The 11,430-nt window shown below is 43.3% G+C and overlaps 1 long non-coding RNA gene across 1 annotated transcript; it reads left to right on the plus strand.

The window, feature by feature from the left end:
- The first annotated feature begins 8,970 nt into the window (after window positions 1-8,970).
- On the plus strand, window positions 8,971-11,299 carry LOC116913084. Its single transcript, XR_004389592.1, has 2 exons — window positions 8,971-9,873; window positions 11,046-11,299. It is a non-coding gene; the product is annotated as an uncharacterized LOC116913084 (long non-coding RNA).
- Window positions 11,300-11,430: the final 131 nt, after the last annotated feature.

Here is an 11,430-nt window from a genome sequence, read left to right on the forward strand (position 1 = left end):
ACAGTGCATAGAAGCAATACAGTGAGTTTGAGTTCCTTCTAAATTAATCTTCCTACACTGTTAAAGTAATTTACAGTCAAGCATGGTAGCATACACCTTTTTCCATGTCCCAGAATTTGGGTTCTGAGGCATCATGGTCTAGAGCTGGACTTATTCCTTGTCTGAAAGTTTAAAATCCAAAAGATTCCAAATGTGAAACTTTAGGGCAACTGACATGATGGCACAAGTAGAAAATGCCACCTGTGAGGACTACTGAGCACCACTCACTCTATGTAAAACCCACATGACTCACTTTTCCTCAGTAGGTCGCTTACCAACCCTATCTAAACAAAAACAACAACCATCTCTCTCTCTCTATATATATATATATATATATATATACATACATACACACACACAAACACACACACACACACACACACACACACACACCACACCTCTGAATCCTTCCTACCAAAAATGGCAAAATTTAGCACATTTAGCTTCCAGGCATGGCGCCTGGGGATGTTTAATGTATAGTAAAAATATACAAATATTTTATGACTGTCATGCCACACAGATGAAGTAATAAAGGCAACACAGTGTTTGGTCAATACCTTATTTTTAAAACCTGTGTAGGGCTTAAGAGTGAGTGCTAAGCTGTTGCTGGGTGCGATGGTGTGCACCTTTACGGTCGGCCTACAGATGGCTGAAGTCGAGTTTCTGTGTTGTATTGTGAGAACTCGTCTCCCAGAAGGAGCTGCTAGAAGCAGTCCTAGATTAGGGGTCTGGCTCTCTGATGTGTGTGGGAGACCAAATCAAAGCTCCATTAGCCAGTGTTTTGTCTTCTGAACATTAAGGCACTCGGCATGATCTCACAAATGACAGGTAGCACTGACCACAGTAATGTAGGAAGGGTCGGCAAAGGAGCTCTAGAACTAGAAGGTTAACTTGAGACTTGCCTTCCATATACATGAAGAAAGGACAACGCAAGTATTAAGCATTGAATGCAATAGGAGTCCTGTTGTCCAGGGTTTGGTTGGTATGAAGTGTCAGTTTTCAGTTGGTTATGTCTGTTTTGGGTGGTATATATGAACAGATAGCCCCTTCCTCATAGAACATGTTGGGATCTGGGAAGTCAACACAAGCTGTAAGGAATCCCTAATAAGACTGAGAAACTAGGGGGCTGGAGAGATGGCTCAGCGGTTAAGAGCACCGACTGCTCTTCCAGAGGTCCTGAGTTCAATTCTCAGCAACCACATGGTGGCTCACAACCATTTATAATGGGATCCGATGCCCTCTTTTGGTATATCTGAAGACAGCTACAGTGTACTTGTATATGATAAATAAATCTTTAAAAAAATAATGAGAAACTATAGCTAGATCTAGTTCCATTTAGGAACCATTAGAGGATTCTTTGCAAGGTAGTCATGCTAACGAAGTCCTGCATGGTGATAGGTGCTTCTAGACCCAACTAATTGGGAGGAAAAGGCAAGAGTTCAAAGCCAATTTGCCTGAGAAAGTGGCACCTGCCACTTTAAAGTACAATGAGGGACGGTGACTTAGTGCCAAGCCTGAAGACAGTCTAATTTCTGTGTACCCCTTTCGGGAAGGAAAGAAGTGACCTCCCTAACTTGTTCTCTGGTTTCCACACATGTACCATTTTGTACACCAACCTACTTGTATGTTAAGCACTTTAAAAACATTTGTATCTGTTGTTTAGATAACTAGCAATTTGGGGAGCTCTTTTAAGTGTCCCAGACTATACACCAGAGTTAGGGTACAGGAAGTGGGATTTGAGAGTAGAGAAATCGAGACTTGCTAGTTGGCATGGAATGGTAGAGCACATGGAAGTGTGCACAAGGATGACCTGGGTTGGAGCCCAGGTGACACATAAGCCTTATTGGTTAGTTACTGTTATTTGAAGCTCAGGACTGTAGTTAATTGGCTGTTGGGAATCTTTGTGAAAGTGTAGAGGTGGTATTTGGCTTTTAAAATTATAATCAATTGAATTAAGATCAATATCCACATAGAAAGCTCTTGTGATATTTAAAAGTATGTGCCACATAAAAACTGGTGCTAACTCATCAGTAAAAGTAGTAGCAATTGGCTGGAGCGATGGCTCAGCTGGGTACTTGCTAATCTTTCAGAGAACCCCAGTTCAGTTCCCAGCACACATGTGACATCTGAAAACCAGCTCCTGGTGATCTAGCAGCCCCTCTGTCCCCTCTGTGAACTGAACTCATGTACCTGCTTACATATATGTAAACAACTTACAAGATAACTTGATAATGAACAAGTGACCCTCGCTATAGTGCGCACCTTTAACCCAAAATTCCAACACTCGGAGCAGATCTCGGAGTTCAGGGCAGCCTGGTCACCATGGTTCTACTTGTCTTTTTTGAAAAACAAAAAACAAAAAATTTGAAAGTAAACTTGATGTCTTCTAGAGGCAGAGCGATCGTACGTTCAAGGCCATTGTAGGGTGTGCTGTGAGACTGTCAGCAAAACACAGTGCACAAACCAGTAGGACTAGAGAGTATTGACAGCTGGACTTGTCCCCTAGACAAAGAGAAGTGAAAGTCGAGTGCTCTGCAGAATTGCTTCAAACACAAGTGAGAAACAAGATGGTGGCAACCTTGAGAGCCTGAGTTTTTCCTTCATAGTCACTTCTAAGAGGAACCAAGGGGACATTTTGGGGTGGTTGAAGCCATAGGCTCTTTTCCTCAGCTCACTGGTCTCAGTAGCTTGAGCTGGGTCTGCTGTTGAAGGCGTTTGTCCAGTTCCCTCCCGAGAACTTGTACACCGTCTCTGTCCAGCATTCGGGCGTGCACCTTTCTCACAGCTTCTAACTTGTCTCCGTTTGGTTGTGATCCATATTGAGCAGTTCTTGGCCCCCTGCTAAGGGGGACTTTGTTGGGGCACAGAGACCTTATATTGGTGCTGACTGCACTTTTGTTGAATTAGTAAACAGGCATTTTATTCAGGGTGGTATTGGGATCATTAGCACAATCAGAATGGGGTTTTTCTTCGTTTTGTGCCCTGTAGTTTAGGCTGGTTGTGACTGAAATGGGGCACAGTGAAGATTAAGGATGCCACGAGTTAAGGGAGGCGCTGTGCAGTTTGCCCAGAGCTTGTACTGGGAAAGGCACTGAAGGCCTCACCATATGTCACATGGAGGCATGAAATTTTGAGATGTGAAGTTTAAAGAGTTTTATTACACTTGATTTTTGTATACTCTTTAGTATAGTTTGCGATCTAATTGCTTTAAATTGCTGTTTTAACAAAGATGACTGAAATTCTGTCACCCAGACTGGCCTTGTATTTAGCCTTCCTGGTAGCTAGGGTTACTTCCTGTGTCCGAAGGCCCAGCCCCTTCCTCCTTGACTGCCTTCTGACAGTGGCAAAGATTGTGAAGTTGGGGAAGTCTGTCAGGTTCATATATCCACATTTGATCATATGAAATTATGGCTGAGTTTACTGGGAAGGACCAACCCTGGCAGCTCCTTTGACGACTGAAAATGAGAGCCTGGAGACTGAAAATGAGGACCTCAGCCTCAGGTCATGCCTGGGTGGACTTGCTGGTGGGTCTTGCCTGTTGGGCAGTCTGTATAGAACCTGCTTCCATACTCGTTTAAAGGTACAGTCCACGTGGTGTTTGGATTCCACTTGTGCTGCATTTGGACAGTTTATATGCACACCCATGAAATGCTTTAATGACACCCATGAAATGCTTTGCCTGGAGGCTTGGTTTCTCTGCAGAGGTGCTGTTTTAACAAATGTTAAAAAAACTTGAACATTATTTGATATTTGCTGATACCATTAACATTTTTAATGAAAACAAAAAGACTTGTTTTTCTTTTATGTGTATGAGTTTTCTCTGCAAGCATTCACACACATGCCTCTTGCCAAGGAGGCCAGAACAAAGATTCATAGCTGGATCCAGAGCTTCCTTGTGGGTGCTGGGAACACAATCCAGGTCCTCTGTAAGAGCAGCAAGTGCCCTTGACTACTGAGGGCTCTCTCACCTCTCATGTCTCCCACCCCCACCCCTCCCCGCCCCCAGCTGAGGACCGAACCCAGGGCCTTGAGCTCGCTAGGCAAGCGCTCTACCACTGAGCTAAATCCCCATCCCCCCTCTCATGCCTTTTAATAATTTATTTTTATTTTATTTACACACACACACGCACTTGTTTTGCCTGCATGTATGTCTGAATGAAGATCTTGGTTCCCAGACAGTTAGGAGCTGCCATGTGGGTGCTCTGGAAGAGTAGCCGATGCTCTTACCCGCTGAGTGATTTCTCCACCTCTCTATGTATTAACTGGCTTATATATTAAATAAGCAGCTGGCCGTTTGGAGATTGTAACAATTAAAATTGGCCTTTTAAAGAAAGCAGTGCAGCTATCTGAGTTCATCCTCCTCAGACCACACGTGAACTGAACTGTCGTCAAGTGCTGTTCCCTCCTTGCCTCCCCACAGTGACAGGCAGGCTCAGGAGGAGCCTGAGCTCCAGGCCAGCTTACATAGTGGGGCAGTAGCTTAGAAAGCAATGAAATAAACGCTCATGACTGGTCCATTCCATCCCTGATGGCCCTCTTACAGCTTTCCTTGACTAGCCTTTTACTTTGACATGCACAGGAAACGACACAGGACATGCTGGAGGTTTGTTTTGGAATGCTCAGTCCAGCTGGGCATTGTGGCACAGGTCTGTCATCCCAGCTGCTCCAGAAGCTGAGGCAGGAGGATCACTGCTTCAAGCCTGTGTGTGTTTCTGAGCTAGTTCAGGGGGAATTTGAGCAACTTAGTTCCAAGAAGAGACGGATGTGATGCTAAGTGGTAGACTTGAGCCCCTCAGGTCAGTCCCTTGTAACCAGTATCTGCTACCCCATAGGGAGGGGGCAGGATTGCTGCAGGATTCACCCGTGGCCTGGCCTACATACTGCATTCTAGATTTAGGCCGGGCTGTGTAATGCTGTGTCTCAAAAGCACAAAGTAAAAAGAGGAGGGAAGTGTAGACCTGAGGCTGAGCCAGGCTGCAGTTTTCAGCACCGCCCCCTTCCTGTCATTTTCCTTACATCTGACTTTCTGCATGGTCTTACATTTGTGCTGGAGTTTGCTGTGTTTCAGGTTCAGTTATCTGAACTTGGGCTTAATTATTTTTTCTTTGAAGTTACTTATCCACTGGAGGTTATGCACATTATAATTCCAGCACTTGGGAGTAAGGACGTCAGAGTTGAAGGTCTTCCTCAATGGCATAAGCGCAAAGTTACTGTGATACACGAGGTCTTGGAAACAAAAATAAAACCATGTTTGATGAAATCACTGATTTGTAAATTACCAGATTTTATGTTACAAGCCTAACATTTCTTTGGTAACCTCGACCTTTAATGGAAAAGTGAGATGATAGGAGAACTGACTCGGTGGTTGAGACCCTGGCTGCTCTTCCAAAGAGCCTGTGCTCCATTTTCAGTACCTAGATGGTAGCCCATGACCCTGCAACTGTAGTCATGGGCCCACATGTAGTGCACACGTGTAGACTAAACAGACACGCACATGAAAATTTAATAAAAAACTTTCATTTTCCCTTAGAAAAGCTCCTAGATCACTGTCACTTACTGTGTCGGTCACATGGGAAGGGCCATTGTGAGCACTGGTCTCTCTGTCTTTGTTGTGGTCGTATTTCCTAATAAGTCCCCACAAAATGTGCATTGCTTGGGAAAGAATCATGCTGAGTAGGGAGGACTAGTAGATTGTCATTCTTTCAGGCTGGACAACTGCAGGTAATCAGGAAATGTCACCATTTATTTAGGTTACTTTACAGCAGCAGGTTTTCAATATTTCCCTTTAAATACCCTTGAGCTGTTACTGTGTGTGTGTTCTTTGAATAACTCAGCCTCCACAGTATTGGGCTGTGTGTATTATCTCTTCTACCTAGGGCTTCCTTAGCTTCTAATACTGAATTGAGTGTAAATAAACCATGTATTATATCTGATACAAAGGTGCAAAAAATCGATCATTTCTACCACTCAGAAGGCCCAGAGGATGGTGCATTGGTAGAGAGTGGCTCTTTTCCTAGGAATACAGTATCTGTAACATTCTTGTGATCATGACTATGCATGGTACTGTGTATCTGAGTCTATGAAAATGCCCTTGTTTAATTTTTTGGCGTACTTAGGGATTCCCTTCTCCTCATACTTTGCTAATACAGTTTTTAAATTTGATTTATAGCACATAAAACCATGGTTTCGGGGTTGGGGATTTAGCTCAGTGGTAGAGCGCTTGCCTAGGAAGCTCAAGGCCCTGGGTTGATCCCCAGCTCGAAAAAAAAGAACCAAAAAAAAAAAAAAAAAAAAACAAACCGTGGTTTCTATAAATTGTTATGGTTTCTTTAAATCATGAAGGTACATATTAGTAGGCCAGTGAGTCCCCAGTAAGTGTGTGCAGAATTTTGTAAGCCTTTTTTTGCATCAATATCCCATCCAGAATTATCATTTGTGGCAGTATTTCTTAGGTCAGGTTTAAGACCTAAGCAACATTTTTGTACTGGTCTAGGTAGAGTTCCAGTGTTTTGTGGTTATGTACTTCCTGTGTTCAAGACCAGACTGAATCCACTGAGTGAGTTCTTGGATAGCCAGGGCCACACAGAAAAACAAACAAACAAACAAACAAAAAAACCCAAAATAACCCTTTCTCAAACACTTGTCATCCCCAACGCCACCAAGAAAAGAGAAAAAAACAAAAACCAAAAAAACCCCTGAAGTCTGATAGTTGTGATTTTTACATTGCTTTTGTATCCTACTTTAATAATGTTTCCAGTATATTATGGAAACACATTTTGCAAGGAACAGATAAACTCTACACCTTTCTCTTACTTAAAAATGACATTTGTGCTTTCTGGAGAACATTATGTAAAGTATTTTTCTTGTAGATAAATGTATGCAGCCTTGGCATAAGTAAAGAGTTTTTGTAGGAATAGTAGAAGTTAAGATTTTCATATGGTGCATTATCATTTTTAAGAATGCAGTTGTGTGTTCTGTATGTGTGCTCCATTGGTACACGTGTGCCTGGTACCCACAGAGGCTGGAAGGCATTGGATCCCCTAGAACTGGAGTTGACAGTCACTTGAGAGCGACTGAATGGGTGCTCACATGTGAGGCCCTATCACAGGGGTTTAAGTTGTGTCAAGGCACCTGTAATCTAGAACCATGATGAAGACTTAGATAAAACGGTTTTCTCTAATTTCTGACCACAAGATGGCACCATGGTAAAGGCATCTGTTGCTAAGTGTGAACCACATGAGTTTGATCTCTGGAGCTGACATGGTGGAGGAAGAAGAGAACGTCTTCCCAGAAGTTGTCTTGTGACATGTGACATGCTCACAGATACAACGTAAATAAAAATGTTTCACTTGCTAGCAGATTTTAGGGTTTATAGTGTTTATTGCCATGGCATTAAATTAGTCTAAATCTTTTTTTTTTTTTTTTTGGTTCTTTTTTTTCCGGAGCTGGGGACCGAACCCAGGGCCTTGCGCTTCCTAGGCAAGCGCTCTACCACTGAGCTAAATCCCCAACCCCAAATTAGTCTAAATCTTAATTTAGTCAGTGTTCTTAGATGAAGTTGGGATTATTTTGGATTGGAGAAATTACTCACAGAATAAAAATAATACATCAAAATATAAGTTGACACGGGGGCTGGAGAGATGGATGGTGCAAGGATTAAGAGCACTGACTGCTCTTCCAGTGGACTTGAGTTCAATTCCCATCAAACACACGGTGGCTCACAACCATCTGTAATGCCCTCTTCCCATGTGCATGAAGACAGCAACAGTATACGTACATTCATTAAAAGCAATAAATCTTTAAAAATAAATAAGTAAATGAATAATGAAATTTAAAAATAGGCCATGCAAGACGCAATGGTATCTTACTTAAGTGTTGATTACTGTTCAGACCTGTTACAATGTCTGATTTTTAAAGCTCTAAAATTTTCTATCCATAGGTGGTTACAACATGAATCTACTGAAGACCCTGGTCTGTTGGAGAAGAATTTAACAGCCCAGAATGCTGGCCTTAGACTGCTGCATTAGGTCCGTTGGGGTCTCCTACTTTAGAAAGGAAGCTGCTGCTGCTTACAATTCTGGATGCTCCAGTTCGGATTGGCTCACTACACTTGCCATAGGTAATAGTCCCAGTGTCGTCGTTTGGTGTGGGACAGTCTTAATTGTGTAACCCACTGTGTAGCCAGCTCTTCCTGGATTGTTTTCCCTCCCATCTTTCTGTGTATGAGCGTTTTGCTTGCATGTGTGTCTATGGATCACATGTGTGCCTGGTCTCTAGTCGCCAGAAGGAGGCATTGCATTCCCCGAAGCTGGAGATGTGAGTTCTGCTGTTGGTGCTGGGAGTCAAGCCTAGGCTCTCTGGAAGTTTGGCCAGTCTCTTTCTTACAGAGCCATCCTCATCTCTTAATCCCTTTGCCTTAGCTAGTGAGTGCTGGGTATTAGGCATGTACCATGCAGATCATTTCATTTGTGTCTGGTGCTTCTGTGGCTTTGAACCCAGGGCTTTGCACATGCAAACGTCCAGTCACCTAACTTACACTTTGGGTAGAATCCTCGTTTCTTTGTCTTTCTTGTTTTTTTGCTGAAACTGAGACCAATCTGGCCTCCAGTTCACCTTGCTTCTGCTTCCCAGTGCTGGGACTAAAGGAATGTGTCACACTCCTGCCCTGGTGTTTTGTTTGAGCTGAAACCTTACGACTCTACCTGTGTCTAAGAGGTGTTTGCTTGTTTGTTTTTTATTTTTTAATTCCAGGACAGTGGACTAAATCTAGAGAGACCGTATTTTAAAGAAAGAAAAAAGTATAAGTCTTTTCCATGTTTTGTTTTTGTTTTTTAAATGCAGGTTTATTAGTAACCTGCTCTTGTGTGGGTGAGTTCCCTAGCTCCAAGGATGAAGGCCAGGGAAGTGGCCATGAAGAAGTGGGGGTGAGGTGGGTAAGGGGAGGGAGAGAGAGAAGGGAGCCCTTCGGTGATGAAATCAGTACATACATGGGTTTTCTTCTTTGCTCTAAGTTGCTGCCTCTGATGATGTCAGCACAGAAGGGTGCAGTGTAGCCCTAAGCTCCTGATAGGTTGCCTCCCATCACTCATGCACCAAGCTGGGAGGGAAATCCAGGGCAGTGACTTGCCTTCTGAAACATCCCTACCTTCTAAAGACTTGCAATGGTTGCCTGGAGGGCTTTCACTTGGATAGATCCTTTCCTACTGCCACTCCAGAGTTATGTCTGTCCTTGATCTTGGGGTGAGGCATTAGGTCTAGTCACAGAGTCTAGACTTGTGTTTCCATATTGATGTGCATGGGTGGGTAGGTGAGGGTCTAGAATGGAAATGTTTAGTGAGGCCTAGAGGGAAGGGTCTTCTTTCAAGAGCATTCATATTTGGGATATATCTCCCCCCTCCACCCCCATCTAAATTCTTAGTTTCTTTGAATGGATTTTTTTCTGACAACACTCACCGACCGCCTGGCCATGCTGTCCTATCTTCTGTCTTTTAGAGCTCCTCTCAAGTCCCAAATTTACCAGTTACCTTATGTTCCTTTGGTAAGTATGATGTTAAAATGGGTAATGTGAAGTATATATGTGAAGTTATAGTGGCTCCTTTCTCATCTGTTTAGGAATAAAGAATCATAAATTTTCCGTTTTGAAAACAAAATGAAGAACCCCCTGGAACTTCCGTCCTGTCCACCTGACCTGTTCTGCTGCTTCAGGGGTGGCACTGTGGACCAGCAGTGATGGTTGTCCAAGACTGGAGAGCACATGTGTGAGCAGGACACGCAGGATTGAGTCAGAACATCCACTGTTACAAGGCCCTGGAAGACCCGTGGGCACTAGTTAAGGTATGCATTTGCTTCCTCCTATGTCGCTCTATGAAGGACACCTTGCAGTTTGATCCTGCTGCCTGGCCTTTAGACAATCATAACATACTGTACCTAGGCCTGGTCCTGGCCTGCTGCAGTCACTGGATTAGTACCAGTGTTAAATTTTAAAGCCCTTTGTGCAATTATGGCTTAACTGTTCAAATATGCTTAGAGTAAGTTTATACACTCTGTGGTTATCTTATTGGAATTAAGTTTTCAGATGGCTATATATGTAGATTCTCCCTTTCATTAAGTAAAATTTGAAGCAGTGATTTGAACATGAGATCTTTGCACATAGGCTGTGTATGTCAGAGTGAAAGCTGTGGAACCACATGGCCTAAATCTTTATTTCCCCTGCGGATGGGGATTTTGAGAAAGGGTTTTTTCCTTTTTTGTGTGTGTAGCCCTGGCTGTCCTCTGTACACCAGACTAACTCCAAACTCACAAAATCCCACCTGTCTCTGTCTCCTGAGTGCTGGCATTAAATGTGACACCACTGCCTGGCCCACGTGGTAGAGAGGCAGAAAATAAGGTTTTATTCTTTTAAAAGCTTGTAAGTACACTTTGCACTAGTTAAAGCACTTGCTTTATAATAGGTTTTTTTTTTTTTGTTTTTTTTTTTTTGTGGCCATTTTAGTGGGTGTAGTGTGATTTTTTTTAAACCCTGCCTTCAGTGGGCTGGGGCATCGGCAGCTCTGTGAGTTCAAGGCCAGCCTGTGCTACATGGAATTGTCCAATTAGCCCAGGACACTTGGCAAAAACTTGGTTTAAGAAAAAGCAGGTCTTGTTGGCGCACTTGGAGGAGATTCTCTGTGCATTTGAGGACGGTCTGGTTTACATAGTGAGTTCCCAAGACAGCCAGGGCTTAAAGGAAAAGAAAAACGATCTTAAGGTATGTTTCTCTAATCACTAGATTAGAGAAGCCCCAATAGGAAATGTACTGACTGGTCAAAGCTTGCTACATGGTGATTAGGGCTGAAACCTCTTTAAGAGTACAGAGGTGCATACACACAGTACATAGTAACTCAGGCATGGTCAGCGGGGCATACCTGTAATCAGACTTGAGGCCAGTGGGGCCATGTTAAAACAACAAGATGCCTGTGTGTGTGTCTATCCTTCCTATTTTCTGACGAAGGCCTTGCCTCTTACAGGTCACAGCATGCTGTGAGGAAAACCTCCTGTTGACACAAAAGCAGCAATCCAGGAGAACTTTATGGAGCAAGCGTTGAAGTCTGCATGCCACGGGACACATTTCTACTGTGGAGAGCATCTGTTGTGTACTGCATGGAAACATCTCCTGTCCATAGAAGCTGATGGCCTATTAGCTGGGGCAGGAAGGAATAGGAGGTGGAGTTCCAGCAGGGAGGACTAGAATAAACGGGTTGTTTGAGTTACAAGTTTTTAATTCAGTCTCAAGTCTTTATTCTGGGAACAGAGAGGTCAGGAGAAAAAGAATTAAGTTGCTTTAAATGAACACCACTTGTAGTAACCTGATTTGTAAAGGGTTCATGTTGTAGACGTGGCTGCCCATTAACT

This window comes from Rattus rattus, chromosome 12 (assembly GCF_011064425.1).
Source record: "Rattus rattus isolate New Zealand chromosome 12, Rrattus_CSIRO_v1, whole genome shotgun sequence".
Classification (NCBI taxonomy): Eukaryota; Metazoa; Chordata; class Mammalia; order Rodentia; family Muridae; genus Rattus; species Rattus rattus.